The sequence below is a fragment of the Lepisma saccharinum genome, chromosome 1, assembly GCF_977018435.1.
Source record: "Lepisma saccharinum chromosome 1, izLepSacc3.1, whole genome shotgun sequence".
In the NCBI taxonomy this organism is placed as follows: domain Eukaryota; kingdom Metazoa; phylum Arthropoda; class Insecta; order Zygentoma; family Lepismatidae; genus Lepisma; species Lepisma saccharinum.
Genome location: NC_139229.1, coordinates 184666306 through 184682819, shown reverse-complemented (window position 1 = coordinate 184682819; position 16514 = coordinate 184666306). Strand labels below are relative to the sequence as shown.

General features: G+C 38.9%; 1 protein-coding gene across 1 annotated transcript in view; it reads left to right on the top strand.

The window, feature by feature from the left end:
* The window catches only part of LOC146005049 (uncharacterized), a 107836-nt gene that overhangs the window by 59344 nt on the left and 31978 nt on the right, over positions 1-16514 (top strand). The gene's annotated exons all lie outside the window — the stretch shown is intronic.

The window sequence follows — 16514 nt, the reverse complement described above, 5'->3', positions numbered from 1 at the left end:
TGCGCGGAGAGATTTGAAGTAGCAAGAGGTGCTTCGCGTTACGGGAAAGATAGGCTTACGCATCTCGTGCTGTACCGTTCGAAAGTATTTTAATTGTAATTTTAGTCTTACGTGATATACGTGCTTGTCTATAATAAACGTAAAGTTGAACATATTGCTGTTTTTCTTTATTTCGAAAGTGTATTTCGTACTTGTGGATACCTGCATCGTGAGAACAACCTCGTGGGTTGTCATTGGTCTTCACCTGTGGATCTAAAGGGAAGGAACGCAGTAATTCAACCCGAACCCTGGGATTATCCAACATGCTCTGCTGAGCTTACAAGGTAAGTTGAATTTTTATATGCCGTGGCAACAATGCAAGCAGGAACGCGTGATCTTCTACTAGACAAAATAATTTAAACAAATCAACAATGCAATTTGAAATAATGCGAAATAGTATAGCGTCTGCCAAAAACACGAACTACAAATGAATATAAGGAATTTAATTAGAAATTAATAACTTCGGCTTCAATTCACTGATCAAATTAAACTAATAACACTCCTTAGAACATTTAAAGGCAAATCAAACGATTAATGTTGAATCTATATAAATTGCTTAAATTTGCCGTTATTCATACTTGTAGATATATCAGTGTATAATGTTAACGATTATAAAGGCGGCCATATTGGAAAATTGGCTGAAGGCATTAATATAATATTTATGAATATATATATATATATATATATATATATATATATATGAATTATTAACTGTATAATACGTGCAACCATAATTAGCATGAGATAATAATATAAGATATAATTATAATATAAAACCACGAAGTAATGGCCAACTCGGGGTCATTACAATAGATAAGGGAAGTATTGTGCCAGGATCGGAAGACAGGTTAGGACGTTTGCCGGTGGCGCTTCTGTCTAGACTCACGACTACTTAGCAGCAGGAACGAGAGGGAGACGAGTGCCAGATGTTAGGCGGGTGAAACGCTAGTTAATTCAACATCTCTTTCTTCTTCAGAACAGTGTCCTACACGTCGGTAGCAAATGACGGACTGTAATTGCGCCTTAATTGGTTTCGGCGAAGGAAAGAAAGAGAACGGGGGACGTCCTGGTCTTCAACTGCTGCTCAGAATGGATACTGGCGGTGATGCGCCTTTAAGAGTAAGCACTGATGATGTACATCTACACGCAGACAATATAGCAATACACGCAGAGAATTCATTTGGTGTAAGCTACATGACATCCAACCCAGGCTTACTAGCACAAGCAAAATGCAAATTTCGGTGCGTTTTGACTTGAAGAAATTTGTGATGGAACTTGCTTTCTTCATTGTGAACGGACGTCCTTGCTGTCAGGTTACTACAGCATTGGGAGCCTCGTGAACACTTGCCGCGCTCTGAGCTCCTTGGCTTCTTTCATCTACAAAGGTTAAGTGGACTTAGACACATTGAAAATTTATTTTTCTGTCTTGATTGGTTACGTTATTTTCTTGCTCTTCTATTAATCGCAGCAATGAGGATCAATGGTAATCTGGTGAAACAGATGATGGGACAAACACCCATGCCTTACCCAGTATTTGAGCCTGGAACCGTTGGCTTCGTAGCGCGTTACGCTTATAACTCTGGCACGAAGGCGGCTACTGCCATTTTTTGTGCGACTTTCCGATGTCAAAGGTGCACTTTTACTGAGGCGACTTGTATGTACAGGAAATAAGACTCAACATGTCCTATAACACCCTGCCGTGTGCTGCATGCTCAAGGCCGCCCGCAGGATTTTTTCTCAAGGAGGGCAGCAGTGGGAGAACGTGAAGTGATGTAACCCCCAGTTAATAAAATTCATAAAACATCCCCACTAGGACAATTTGCATCGGCATCCCTTCCCCCCGCTCACTGCATTTTCTCTATGCTGATACAGAAGATTGGTAGCTAGTGGACGTCATGCTGCAAAATTGAATCTCTTACCTTTCGCCAAACTGATTTCTCCATACATATCTTGCCCTCCTGCCCCCCACTCAAGTGCGTTTTCCCGAACAGCCCAGAATTCACAGTGTAAGTATTATTATTTCATTTGTTGTGGCTGTTTTGAGAGTTGTTAAGGTTACTCGTGTATGATAACATCCGCAGTCCTGAAACACAGCACTGAACTCGCACGAAATGTGTGTGTGTGCTTCGTGTGATGTTTCACTCCTGACGTTCTGTCGATAATCAAATCCAGAACCTATTTGCAAGGATACTAGGGTATTATCGATTTTCCCTTGTTCTGTGCTCAAACCTCTTGTTCGTGTTAGGCTGGTTATTGAAATTCCTGTGCATCATTCCAAGCGTGTATAAATTAAATGTGCGTCAATTCATATTGAGGTACATGGATGTCCGGACCAGGAAAATGAATGTCAACCTAAAATTATATATTTCTCACGTAAAATTTTATTTCAGTCATTGTAATTTATGTTATTTATTATTAGGGCGTTGCAGGAACTAAAACTAAAGGAGTGTTATTGAGGAAACACCACTCTGGAATTTTATATAATTATATTATATAAATTATATTATGCAGGCGAGTGTGGATTATATAGAACTTTGTCATCCATGTTGGTAGATTATGACAGGGTTTTAAGTATTTTATTTTTATTTTTGAGAAGAGCGGACCTTTTCAAGTGTGTCTGGGAAAGTTTTTAGTGCTCTCTTACCGTTTTAATGTGTTGTCCTGTCTTACAACCTGGCACTTTTAACCTTTCTCAATGGGCTTTTTACACCCCTCTCAAACTTTGAGTTAATGGACATTTTGCGCGTATATTCTGAAGGGTGAAAAAATGCCTTATTTACCGACACATCCAGAAATTTTAAGTCGTTGATTCGTTCATTCTCCGGAGCAAGACAATTCTGTTTCTAAGAATTTTTTCAAAAATTGACTTATTAAAAAGATATTCGTTTCATAGCATTTATTTCCAGGAAACCTATGAAATGGGAAGAGAAATATACATAATTTACTCCAACCTTTACTAAGTTGCTCGTTTCTTTATAGTTTTCTGGAAACAAATCTTATGAAACCACCGTATTGTGTTATTTCATAAGTTGTGGAGAAATTTGGTATAGGTATGCTGCCATTTTAAATTTATGTGGCTTAATTTGTGCCATGTCAAGGAGGATCATGACAATTTTTGTCACAACTTATTTAAAGATATATGATATTGTGAAGACAATGGACTTAAAAAAGAAGCTTCTCTCACGATATTGAAGTTCCTCGCAGCTGTCTATGAAACGTCTCCGACACTTATTGAACAAGACCTTTCACTCCGGAATTCCTTTGAAGCAACCAAATCGAGCATTCGTGACTGCGTTGTAGATGCACGGAAGAGGGAGAATCCTCTTTCTTCATTGTAGAAATGCCTTCAGAGGAACAGGAACAATCACTCCGATTTCCACGCTGCTCTCTTCCTTTGTCCCGGATAGAGTTGTCGATAGATGGCAGCAGAGACTACGTGCAGTATTGTTAGTCGATCGTGTTTGAGGTGTTTCCTATCGTGCACTCGCGAACTACTTTCATGGCAATACTTCGCCTTTTCCTTGTAAAATGAAGACTCAAGTGGAATCATTTAACCCGGAAGAAGTTAATGGTAAATTTATTTTTATATTCCATGGAATGAATTTCGTTGCCTTACTTAATATTTGTCATTGGACTCACGGGTCTCCACTTTGCGGAAGAAATGTTACTGGGCATCTTGTAAAGGAATGATATGGTCTTGCAGATATAGGCCTACGCCCTAATCACACCACTGTGGTCTCATCGCTATAATTTTAATGGGCTCAGTCTACGTAGTAGAAAAAGAAGAAAGGGGCTATACAAAATATTTTAATTCATCATACTTTTGCTAATGTTTCATTATTGGGTTATTTTGCGCAGCTGGGCATAGCTGTGTCTATAATAAATTCATTGGGTAAGGGATCCCAACCCTGGCCTCTTCTGCTTAAGATACTTGGATACAACTCAAGATCGAATAAATCCTCATGAAAGCAACATGACTGTTCCTCAAAGTTACGAAGTATCATTGGTATGTTATCATGAGATACGAGGATCCTTTGGTAGGTTATCATGAGACCGAGTAGCGTGCTAACTACGAGGGGCGATCAGGTTGCTCTGACCCTAACATAGAAAGAACGGCAATAGGGTTTCAATTTTGCTTTTGTTTTTCAACATACTCCCCTGCAACTCCAATGCACTTTTCCCATCGGTGCTCCAACGCCTGGATACCTTGCAAAAAAAAAATCTTCCAACTGGTCCTCCAACCATGAGTCCACAGCCCTTATCACCTCAGAATCATCAAAAAAAAATTGCCCACGAATGTCATTCTTCAAATGTTTGAACAAATGGAAATCACTGGGGGCCAAATCTGGGGAATAGGTTGGGTGGGGCAACAATTCGACCGATGCATCTGCAATAGAGGCCCTCGCAATGCATGAGGTGTGGACAGGTGCATTGTCCTGGTGAAGGAGCACACAGCGAGTCAACATCCCACGCCTCTTTTTCTTGATGGAATCGCGTAATTTGTTGATTAGATCACTGTAGTATGTGCCAGTGATGGTTTAGGCTCTTTGTAAATAGTCCACAAGAAGGACACTCTTGCAGTCCTAGAAAATTGAGGCCTTCACCTTCTTGGCTGACGTTTGCACCTTGAACTTCTTCGTTGGTGGAGAATGTGGGTGTTTCCACTCCATGCTTTGCGATTTTGTTTCTGGATTGAAGTAATCAACCCATGTTTCAACCATAGTTACAAATCGGGCAAGGAAATCGTCTAAATTAGCACGAAACTTGTCGAGAAGTTCTTGACTGATGAGCACTCGGGTACGCTTCTGATCTGGGGTGAGGTTTCGAGAGACCCATCTTGCAGCAATTTTTTTCATTTGCAATTCCTGGGTAATTATGTTTTGAACAGTGCCATATTACAGGCCACACAGCTCAGCAACATGACGACGGACTCGACGATCCTTCAGCACCATATCGTGGACTTTGTTAATGTTTTCGGTCGCCATGGCAGTTTTTGGTGCTCCACCTGCATGTTTATCCTCACACGACTCTCTCCCACAATTAAACTCATGACACCATCTCTTCACCATACTGTATGAAGGAGCAGTGTCCCCTAGTGTATCCACCAAGTCCTCATGAATTTTGGATACCGTCCACTTCTTTTTCCCAAAATATTTGATCACCGCTCTCACCTCAGTTTTCTCCATTCTGGCACATTGACACAACTTCACTCAGTTATACCCCTGTAAAAAGAAAACTGTACGCTACTCAGACTTGCAATTCAGATTGAAAGCATACAAAGGATCACTAAACAATAACAAAGTAAAAAATCAATCATAACATCATTCCTTCTATGTTAGGGTCGGAGCAACCTGATCGCCCCTCGTACATTTTCTCAATGCTGAAGCCCCCAATAATTCTTGACCGATCCTAGTACTACGTATATGGTACGGATGATTCTTTTTGTAAGATATCACGATATTTTTTAACACCAGGAAACTCTCTATTAGCCTGCGGGACTGGAGTGGGAACTTCAAACTTCAAAGCAAAACGCACCAAAGGAGCTGTATTTCTAATAAGTGGCAACTGAGAAAAAAATATTCAAAAGCGACATATATAACTAGTGTGAGAAAAACCATGAATTAATTTGCTTCTTCATTTTATATGCTGAAATCAATCTAACGTTTTAAATACTGTGTGATCATATCCAAATATAGATTCACCACGTAGCACACGTTCTGGAAACCTCAAAATATAGATAATTGGAAATATCTCCTTAGGGTTTTGGGGGTAGGTACAAATAATGCAATTTTTCCAGGGGGGTAAGCAAGGCATTTCCCCCAAAACAGTACTGCAATTTGAAAAGAAAAACATTATTTCAGTTTGAAGTTATCTCCCGCTGTAACAATGTACACAGTCTTATTTGTAAATATCATGTTTGTTCTTAATAATTGACGCAAATTAATGTGACTGAAATTAAAGTATATCCCTGAAATGTATAATTTTAGACTGATATTCATTTTTCAGAGAGGGGAGGGGGTGGCTGCCTCCTCCTCTTGCCCTCCCTTCCAGATGCCCATGCATGTGGGTGTGTAGTGTCACTGTTTACATGTAATTCCAAGTCACCTCTGGGGACGTAGGTATCTCCGTGATAACACAGGGTATTTCAATCCCATTCTAATCCAACGTTCCAAAGATAAATGACAACAACCCTCTCTGATATCGCGGTAACACAAAAGCTTGCCACGTGTCTCCCCACCCCCCCATTACCTCCGATATTACCGAACACTTACCTGTCATCCAGCGCACCGAGAGAAATTATTGATCGCTTTGTATCCGTTCATTAGACGGCGGCTTTGTTCAATGTTCCGCGCGGACCTCGGAGTAGACGACAATGTAGCCAATGGGACGGCGGGGGATCCGCCAACATTTAGGGCAGCTGGAGTCAGTTTACGAACTTGGATCTCCCTTTCCAAAAGCCTTGAGGGAGACATTAGCGACGGATTTCGAGATAATTGAAGAGAGAGCTTGTACGAATTTCTATTCTGAATCTCCATCAAGGATGGAAGCTTAGTTGCGTACAAAAGTTATATGTAACGCCCTACATTGCTTTTGGAAATGGAACTTCTTTACTGAATATCATTACCCGTACATACTGGAATACCCCTCTTGATAGTGTATACAACTTTGCATCTTGTCCTTTGTTTTCAACATGTTCTGAAATAAATATTTGGTGCTAACTTGAAGGCGATAGGGCGTTTCTTTATTCTGAAGTACACGATGGTAATGAACCACTCTGTTTTCTGCCTTATCGAATATCGTGTTGGTAAAATAACTGTACAGGATTTTTTTGTGTGTAAGGTTTGAAAGTTGGTAGTAACTATCTATATTTATAAGCAATCAATATTTGAGGAGGGGCATCTAACTGTAAGGATATTTTCCAATATTGTGTTTTCTTAATTAATATCGATGCTAAACTTCAATAGGTTAAGAATTATTAATATATAAGATATTTATTACTTAAAAACACTATTATGTACCATCCTATTAACATATTTGTACATAAAAGGGACTTAATAAATAACATTTAATTGTTATTAACATGATTCTGCTTACTTTGCTTGTCAAAGTTGACTTTTTAAAAATTAAACTGATTTCTTTTCTGAAACGTAGTAAGAATATTTTCTTTAATACGTATGCATGTGTGTGTAGCGTATCGCTATAATTCACTTGAGACTGATTGGCTCTGCTTTAAGAACATTCTACCATTCCCACTCAATTTGTAAGCCTAGCACGGGACGAAGAAAACAGGGGCTTCTTATTAAGCTATAATTAACTGCTTCCGCTTTGAAAACACCAAGCATAAAGTTCCTCGATTGAAGTTTGCCGCACACAGAGAGGATGAAGAGAGTATATTACCTCTTGAAGTCTAAACGGCTGTTCTCGACCACAAGGAGCATAGCTTTGTTGTTCGTATCCAACAGCTGCTTCTGAAGTGTCTATATTTATAACGCTATTGTCAATAACTGCGCTCTTCTTCCCAAATCCGAAGTTGTTTTTCTTTTCCCTTAAGGATTCCAAGGAAACTTAAGTACTTATTCGTTGCTTCTTGAGAAGGTGCTGAGTAGGATTCTCGTTGGAGTTGTTTTCTTCTTTTTTTCAGTGTTCTTCTGATCCTTCTTCTATGCGATTGGAGAGCAAATGCCATCACAAGTGTTCTGTCGCCAAAACGAAAGTCCCAGCAGTTGGCTTGGTGGTTATTCACAATCTCACCACCTAAGGTTTCAGGTTCGTATCCCGATCTGAGCATGAGGTTCCTTTTCGAGTGCCTCCTCATCAATATTTTCTAATCATCATTCATTTTCATAGTCAAATGCGGAAGGAAAGTTGAGTAAAATTAGAAACAAACTGACAAACGTACGAATGTCGTAGCAAGTTTCAGTTTTTAGGTGGGGGCTAGCTATGCTTTTTTCGGGCACAGACAAAGAACGCGACTGGGATGTGTTCTGATCCTTACATCCTCTTCCTCCTAATAAACAAGGGTAAAAAACTGACAACAAAGTTTCTTGTCGACGGCCACTGTTCAATTCTTCTCAGCACACGTTCACAGGAATTATTCGTAGTTGACAGTGATTCGTTCCTGACTGGCATATTTTATCGAATTGGACTTTCCAGTTGCTATCCTACGTATTTCTTAAATGGCTGATATGACAGTACGAAAGAATGTGCTATATGTTTGTATATTTTCATGAATCCGGCATGCATACACAAGACATACACCATACTATTTGAAAAGTTTCCGACAGGGGAATTTCAGCGCCTTCTTTAGAAGTATTAAGATTTTACAACTCGATTAATGAATATGCTTAGTTAATTATTTTATCTTGATTAAATCTTATGGTAATATTGAAGAAATGTTTGAAATATGTAATTTTAAAACTCTTTAAAATTCCACTACTACATGTAATCACCTACTTGGGGAAGCGGAGGAGGGTAGTGTTACTCGTAAAATGTGAATATGATTTCGGCAGAACGTGAGATCTGAAATCTAATTTACTATTTGCTGAAAATCATAATTTTATGTATTTTATTATATTTATTCAATACTTAAATTTTCTGTTCCTTGTCTCCCGTTAACAGGGTAATAATGTTGGTTAAAATTTTAGCAGGCTGAACCTTCCAGTTGTCGGCACCTTCCGACGCCCCTGGTCAACACCCTAAGTATCTTGCTGCTTGCATTGCAGAAAATTGACTATGTATACAAGTTGTCTCTGACGCACGAGTCTATCCCATTCTACAATAAATCTACCTCCCAAATTTAAATCCGCATTTAGTTACAGCAAAAGTGCCAATAACTTTCTACTTTGTCTTTTTGCTCCTCGAAGCACTTGAAAAGGCAAAAGGAGAAGTGTCTTGACGTCTTATTTAACTTGTAATGCTTAAGCTTACCAGATGTCCTGATTTAGTCGAGAGAGTTCTTCTTTTTAATCTATGTCTCAATATTTTTTCTGACTGCAGTCCGGGGCGCGATAATGCACCTATTTTCTTGTTAAGGCATATCCAAGTACATTATTTTTCGTTAAAAAGTTATTCTTACATCTATTCTATCATTAAATTAATTCTGATTTTAATTAGTTATTTGAAACGCGTGAGGGAATATGATGAACTAAATTTGTAGTTAGTTAAATATGTTCGCTGAATTCTCAATTTGTCTTGGCACTTGGAATGCCTTATAAAGAGGTGAAAAAGTTTCTGCTCTATTAAAATTTGTCTTTCACTGTTCCGACAGTGTTTACAGCAGCTTCAAAAACGAAAGGATAAAAATGAAATAGTGAAAGAGATTATACAGCAAAGAAGGAGGTTACAGAGTATCGGTAAGGGCATTTTGCTCTCCCTTATGATTTAATTTTCTTACTACGTCCAAATATTCTTCCGTATATAATTGTAAAGTTCCCCGTGTACTATGCACCATATCATAAAGTCACAAACAGGGGAGTTGGGGGGGGGGGGTCCGTATATAACCTCATAATATTTCCTGATGATGAGCTTGCAAAATGAAAAAAAAATCCTAGTTCACACTTTCAAAATATGGAAGCCTTAGTTTTTTTTTTTTTTTTTTTTTTTTTTTTTTTTTTTTACGGGGGACCCCTTGATTACAAGGCGACGACGCTACAACTGCGCCATCATGGAGCCCTAGGCAGCCTTAGCATTGCGCCTCCTGTCTACAGCTGAGACCATCCTGAAACCTCCGGTTTGTTGCTTAGACAAGTCTCGACCTGCCTCCAGTTGCCTTCGTTCTTTGTTTCCGTCCTCTCCCCATAGACGCCACCACTGAAACCTCATTACTACGATCTTCCTCTTCAAGTCCCCGGAGAAGTTTCGCAGATGAAAGCGACAATTTGAAGCGTTCGCATCCTCCCTGGGGAAGCATCTGTTACGGGACGGGAGACAGAAGGGACGCATGATTTTTTAATTCCGTTTCCTCCGACGCGTCGCTTCTCCAGAAGAATTTGACGCTAGGCGGTTGTTCTCCAGCTGGAAAGTGAGTCATTCCGCCACCAATCAAAAGATGTCAGTTGTTCCTCTTCGAGGCTGTCTACTGATCTTGCAGCCAGAATAATCATCTACAATTGTATCTTAATTTGTTCTTAATGCTCCTTTACAGCCAAGCGCTTAATTTTTATACTCTATTTTTTAAATCGAGTGTACGTATGTATGAGTAATGATGGTGGGTGTCAACGTACAACACCGATATACTCTTTCACGGTGTGTAGAGTCATTAAAATGAGCAACTATTCTTAGTAATGTTTGGCTCGCTAAAGGCTCGTTTCAAAACTTCAAAACGACACTTTTCTATTCTGGATGTATGCAGCCGTGCGATACATATTCACGCTTGCCACTTATATATATATATATATATTTTTATAACATCCTTCAGTCGATAATATGCTGCAGAACAGTGTCATGTTAGTGAGTTTACCCTCCTCCCACGAAATCATGCATGAAAAACCATTGCATTAAGTGCATTATATTGCATTGTGTTAAATAAGTGTGACTCGATGTCTACATCTTTGAGAGTCCGTTCCTCGTCTTGATTGGCCACACAGTTACACACAGAAGAAGTAAGTGTCAGTAGCATCCCTGAATCAGTGCCTTCTGGATGCATTCATACAGGATAGTGAATACAATTTTTTAAGGGCTCGTAGCGTCTAAACGAAACCTCAACGAGCAAAGCGATACTGAGAAAAAATTCTCTTACTGATGTCTTCTACGCGCTGTGAATATTTGTCGGTGTTGTACGACGACATCCTGTATGTGTGTTTAGATCTTCAATGGGTTGCCTGATTCGTTGATTTATCTTACGTATTGCATTACGATGTCTATGGCTTCTTGAAATACAACAGCTGATTGTCCAATGGTAACAAATTATATTTTTTTTAAACCCTATCCCGAACCAAGATCGTGTTACTTGCTGTTCTATCATATAATTTTATATTGTATAACTCTCATTTATCATATATTTGCTGTTCTATCATAAAGTTTCATGAAAATGTATGTCTTTTCAAGGGAACATCCTTTTTCTTTTTGCCCTGTCCGTGTATGGTAAGGAACTTTTAAAATTTGCCTTGTTCTGACGTCCACTAAGAAACAAACTTCCACCTTGAGTTTCTCTCATATTCTGAGCCAACAAGCAGACAAATAAAGGAGCATTATCATAATTTTAGTTTGTTCTTATTCTGAAGCAAGTGGAGAACACTCCTCTGAAAGGACGCGAAGTAGTGGTCCCCGGTATAGGCACAAGATGGTTCGGATTCCACTTAAAACTATAGGTCCAGTCCCGATTAGCCTTTCTGTGCATAAAGTAGACTTAAAATAATAACTCAAACTCCATTAGCATAGTTTAGTCTACAGGACTTCAGATAGTTTCATCTTTGTAGTAACCGCAGTTCTAGAGAAAACAAGGTAGATATTCCCCGTATATTTACTGTCGTATGTACAGAAAATTGGCATAATGATCACATGAAAATGAATATAATCTGTAAACTCAAAAATGTGTCTCAGTCATTAATTCAATATGAAACAAAATGCATTATCATATATTCAGGATACAACTATTGCGGTTTCTCAGTACCGTATCAGCAGCTTCATCTGGTAGGAGATGATCTATATTATCTAAAATCAGTACATCCTCCAAGTTTCAAATTTGTTTGCAGAATTGTAAAAAGTTCATTTATTTGCAAAAGGGAGTGTAGAGAATTCTTTGTAAACTTTCCTGTAAATCAATTTAGTCGAGATAGATATTGTATTTACTGTTGTTAAGGATCGACATACGTTCAAGATTAATTACTTCATGTAATCCTGCCGGATTCGTTTGTTTTACTTCGGTTTTCTGCCACTTTTGGCTAATCGCGAAAATATAATCGTACCGGACAAATGGCGAGGGACTGCATATACTTTCCATCTATCCATTTGTCATGCTTACTAACTTTATTATAGCGTAGTGGGCCGATGGCGTATAGTGATAACGTTGCCGCCTTGTAACCAAGACGTCGCTGGATCCCTCTTCAAACTGTAGGTTCTGTCCCAATTAACCTATCTCAACATAAAGTAGACTTAATTGATTAAGTGAATGCTCATGCTGTGATACATGTTGTAAAATTAACACTAAGCTCGTGGTTCGAAAAGAGTAATGCAATTTTTAAATGATTACAGATTTTTCTCTTATTCTGATGTTTTACCACCTGTCTTGCACGTCCATTTCGTCTCAAACCACAGTCAAAAATCACATGGAGGCAACACGTTGCAGAATCTTTACGAAAGCCTAACCGTTCTTGGTACCAACGTTTCTTTGAAATGTACTGACAACCCTGTGGAGAACGTGTCGACAAATGTTCATGAAAGTCACGCGAAACAGTCACTACTTATGTCACTTGAACATTCTCTCCCCCTGCTGGTCTTCTGAATTTCTGCAAGGCCTCCTTCGATCGAACCGGGTGGCGACATGCAGACCGTTGTTTTCCACCTTCCAAAGTGAAACTGGGACCACTTCTCTTCCTTTATGGCGCTCTTCTACCCGGGTTATCTGTTGTCACACTCAAAATATCATTCTCCCCAAGAGCCTTATTTTCCTTTCCGCGTTTGACCTCTCTTTCTTCTCTCTCGATTTTTTTCCTTCGTGTTTTTTCTTCTCTTCTTTTCTATGGATTTTTTCTCCCTCTTTTGCGCCCTACTTTGGAAGTTTTCTTCTCCCTGGGTGAAACTTTAGAACAGATCCTCTGAAGTGTTTCGTGTTCACTCTCAATGTATATCTGTGAATTCAAGTCAGTCTGCAATTCTTCCTTTCTTTTAAGTGTTTCTGCATTCATCTATTTCCAACTGTCACATTGCTTAAAGAAAACTATTTTCTATATTCTTATGTTCTTTGTGATATTTTATTATCTTTCCATGTTACTTTTGACTTTTTTCTCTTATTTTTATCACGTCTGCATTTGGTTTTCTTCTTCAATGCAATTTTCTTACATTGCAGCTTTTATTCTCACATTATCATTACACTTTCTTATCATTTCTGTGATCATTTGGTTTCATAATCTTTCCTAACGTGGCACTTTCAACTTCCTCTTTTATTTTGTTCGTCATTTTTCTTCTAGTTACCCATTTCGGAATATTTTCCTTATTCTTTAATTTTTGTCTCATGAACGTAAATTGTGGTCAAAGTAATGAGATGAGTGTCAATAATCAAAAGAAAATGAACAAGTAGTGATGAACAATTAAGCTTTTGGTAAGTTAATACAAATAAGTATTGATAATATAAAACTACACACGTATTTCCAGTTTTGCCATTCCCGACAATTTAATCTGCATTTTGCACCTTCCCTTCTATTCATTCTAATTTGTCTTCTTGTACTCAATCTTGTTTCTTTATTTTCTCTCTACCTCTCTCTCACTGTGTGTGTGTTATAAAAATCGAAGTTAAATAATTTTCGACTGCCCCTTCGTTTATTCCATTAACATTATTTCTTTCCTTGCCTTTTCACCTCGTTTTCGTTCTGAGTTAGTTTCCTCTCCTCTTGTGCACTTAGTTTTTCAATGTGACTACGTAGATTTTCTTTCTTACATACGTGTTTTTTGATTCACCTTCTTTTATTTTCTGAATATGTAATGAAATAGAATTTTGTCTACCTTCTTGCGCTTAGGCAGGTCTTGTCATGTGCCATCTCGGTGCTTCACCCACGATGTTACTAATTACCAGGGCAAGGATTTTTTTGACCGAAAAATTATATATAAAATGTCCTAAAAATATTAATAAAATGAGCTGGCCCCCGTAGCGGAGTGGTTAATACATCGCGTTACGATTGATTGATTGATTTGGTGTTTTAAGTCCACTTTATGCACAGTAAGGCTAATCGGGACTGGACCTACAGTTTAAAGTGGGATCCGTACCACTATGTGCCTCCACCGGGTATCGAACCCGGTACCCCTTGATTACAAGGCGACGACGCTAACACTGCGCCATAGGGAAGGCCCTACATCGCGCTACGACGACAGGGGTCCCGGTTCGAATCCTGGCCTTGGCATGGATGTTTGTGAGTGTCCATTCATCAATTTCATCATATCATAACTCATTCCCATCTTCGCAAATTAGCCAAAAGTGGCACAAAAAGCGATGTAAAATAAAGCAAATCAATCAATCAATAAAATGACTTTGTCTTTACATTCAGGGTATGACGGTACGACACAGTTCTTAACTTCTGTAAGGTTAGAACTGAAATTGCAAGGTGTAAGTGAATTTTAGGTGTAAAAATCATATTCAGAATTATTGCAGTAGGTAAAAATCATTATGCGAGGGTTCTTGAAAGTGGCGAAACACCTGTTTTCGGGCAACACTCCTTCACGGATACAATTTTCTGCAGTAAAAGTTGCGTGGATGTCTTCTTATTTGCGAGTTGCCCTGCCCGCATATGCTTATCGCGACCAACATATCGTTCAACTGTGAATCTTCTTACGGCCGATATCTTTCTTTTGTCGCACGTCTTACAAAATAATATTTTACCGTCCCGTCCTAGAAGAAAATAAAAGCATCTCCGAATTCAGATACAATCTGTCTTAAATGACCCGATATATATGGCTTTACTTTAGGTACGTCTGAATGAAACTACGGAAACAGAAAAGCAAACTTTCCTCTCTGAAGATCTTCTTTCACTAGCTTAAAAGTGTGGCAGTGAAAATAACGAATCAAAAGGTGCCGAGACAATAAGCAGCCAAGACACAGACTTTGAATATCTGCCTTGTTGAGCGGCATGTTGCTTTGTTCCTACAATCGCGTGGCGGTAGAATTCCTATTTTCATCGTTACCGACATCAAGGCGATAAATGTCAGTTCCTGGTTAAAAATGAGTGAGTGAAACGTAATGGAATGACATTCCTTTTTTTTCTTGCAATTAGGCAAAAAATAAAAAGACCAGAAAAAGACGTAAAACGCAAAAAATGGAAAATTTGACGAAAAAATGCACAATAAAACTCACATTTTTATAACCAGAGGTTCGTATTCGGGATTTTAATACTTAAGAGCAATGCGTACTACATGAGGAGAAAAAGATGGAATGTCATCCAAAATTCAGGCCCTGCTAATTACCCTATGGACATAGAAAACCTACCTGAAATGAGCAAAATTCAAATCCATTTTGTTTCGTAATCCACTCTCCTGGAGCTGTGGTTATATTCCCGAGTTGTCTGACTGGGACTTTGGGACTCAGAACTCAATGGATGGACGGTACTGGGCAGAAGTTCCTACTTCACAAGGGCCTGTTTCTAAATAATCCCCGAGTCATATTCATCAGCCTCTGAGACCTCTTAATATTCCAGGATACCTGCGGGACCTTGTCTAATGTCAATGCAGCTTCCTCAACGGTCGGAGAAGTTAAAGAGCACGGAGCCGGAAATTTTAGTCGGACGGAGAGCTCCATCCCGTCCGCTTTCTCCCCGAAAAGTTCTTGAGTGGCAGCGACGGAAGAAAGCAAGGAGATGTAGCGGATGCTGAGTTAGAAAAAAAGGGAGAGTGAGAGAGAAGCGAACTTTAGATAAGGAAAACCACAAGGAACAGCCCAGTTTCTCCTTGCTGCCATGTTTCTCTATATTTTTCTCAGATGTTTCTTTCGGCAGAACTTTATCTCGCTAAACTGTGCCCCTTCTTGTCTTCCTTTTTTTCGTTTCTAAGGGTTCGCATCAATAATTTATAGTTTCTGCTTCCGAAACCACGCCTTGGAGATTGAGGTTGCCGCGTTTTCTGAATGGAAGGATAAGTTCTCTCTCTGTCTCTCCATCGAGGACCGTTGCATCTTTGATGTGGTTGGTTCGTCACGCGATCTTTTCTTATTGCGTGGCGTAAAATCTTTCATCTCCGCTTCTTCTTATTTCTTGTTTTCCTGCATTCTTTTCAACTTTTATTACTTTCTTCTGCAGGAACGAACTAGTTTTAGCTTCGTTATTATAAATACAAATGATTTGTTTAGGTTTATTTTGTTGAATGGCCTTGAACTCCAACGACAATTGGAGGTTGTGAAGGTTCTTAGTTTCTTAACACGCTCCAGTAAACATGTGAAACAGTGATTGCAATAGCCCGCCAACCGTCTTATTGGGTGAACTTCTATAGTTTGCTCGATACAAAGCTATTCTGGAGCTAAAGGAACTTTGACAGTTATTTTATTAAAATATATTTTGTTCAATTTATTTTGAGGAAGCAGTAAGCAGTTTCATATTCTTCCATTGTGGTTTTGTTACTCAATAATAAACTCATTACCCTTGTCTTATAGTGAATTCTCAAGTTACATTGTGTTCCCTTAACTCTTCTGGTAATATGTTTTATGTTATCGCACGTGAGTTTAACCTATGTCAGTGTTCGAATCAAAGAGAAAAACCAATGAATCCCCTTCCTCTTTTTCTGGATTTTCTTTCCCACACGTTTCAAAATTCGTTCCCACAACTCGAAAAAGAAAATTT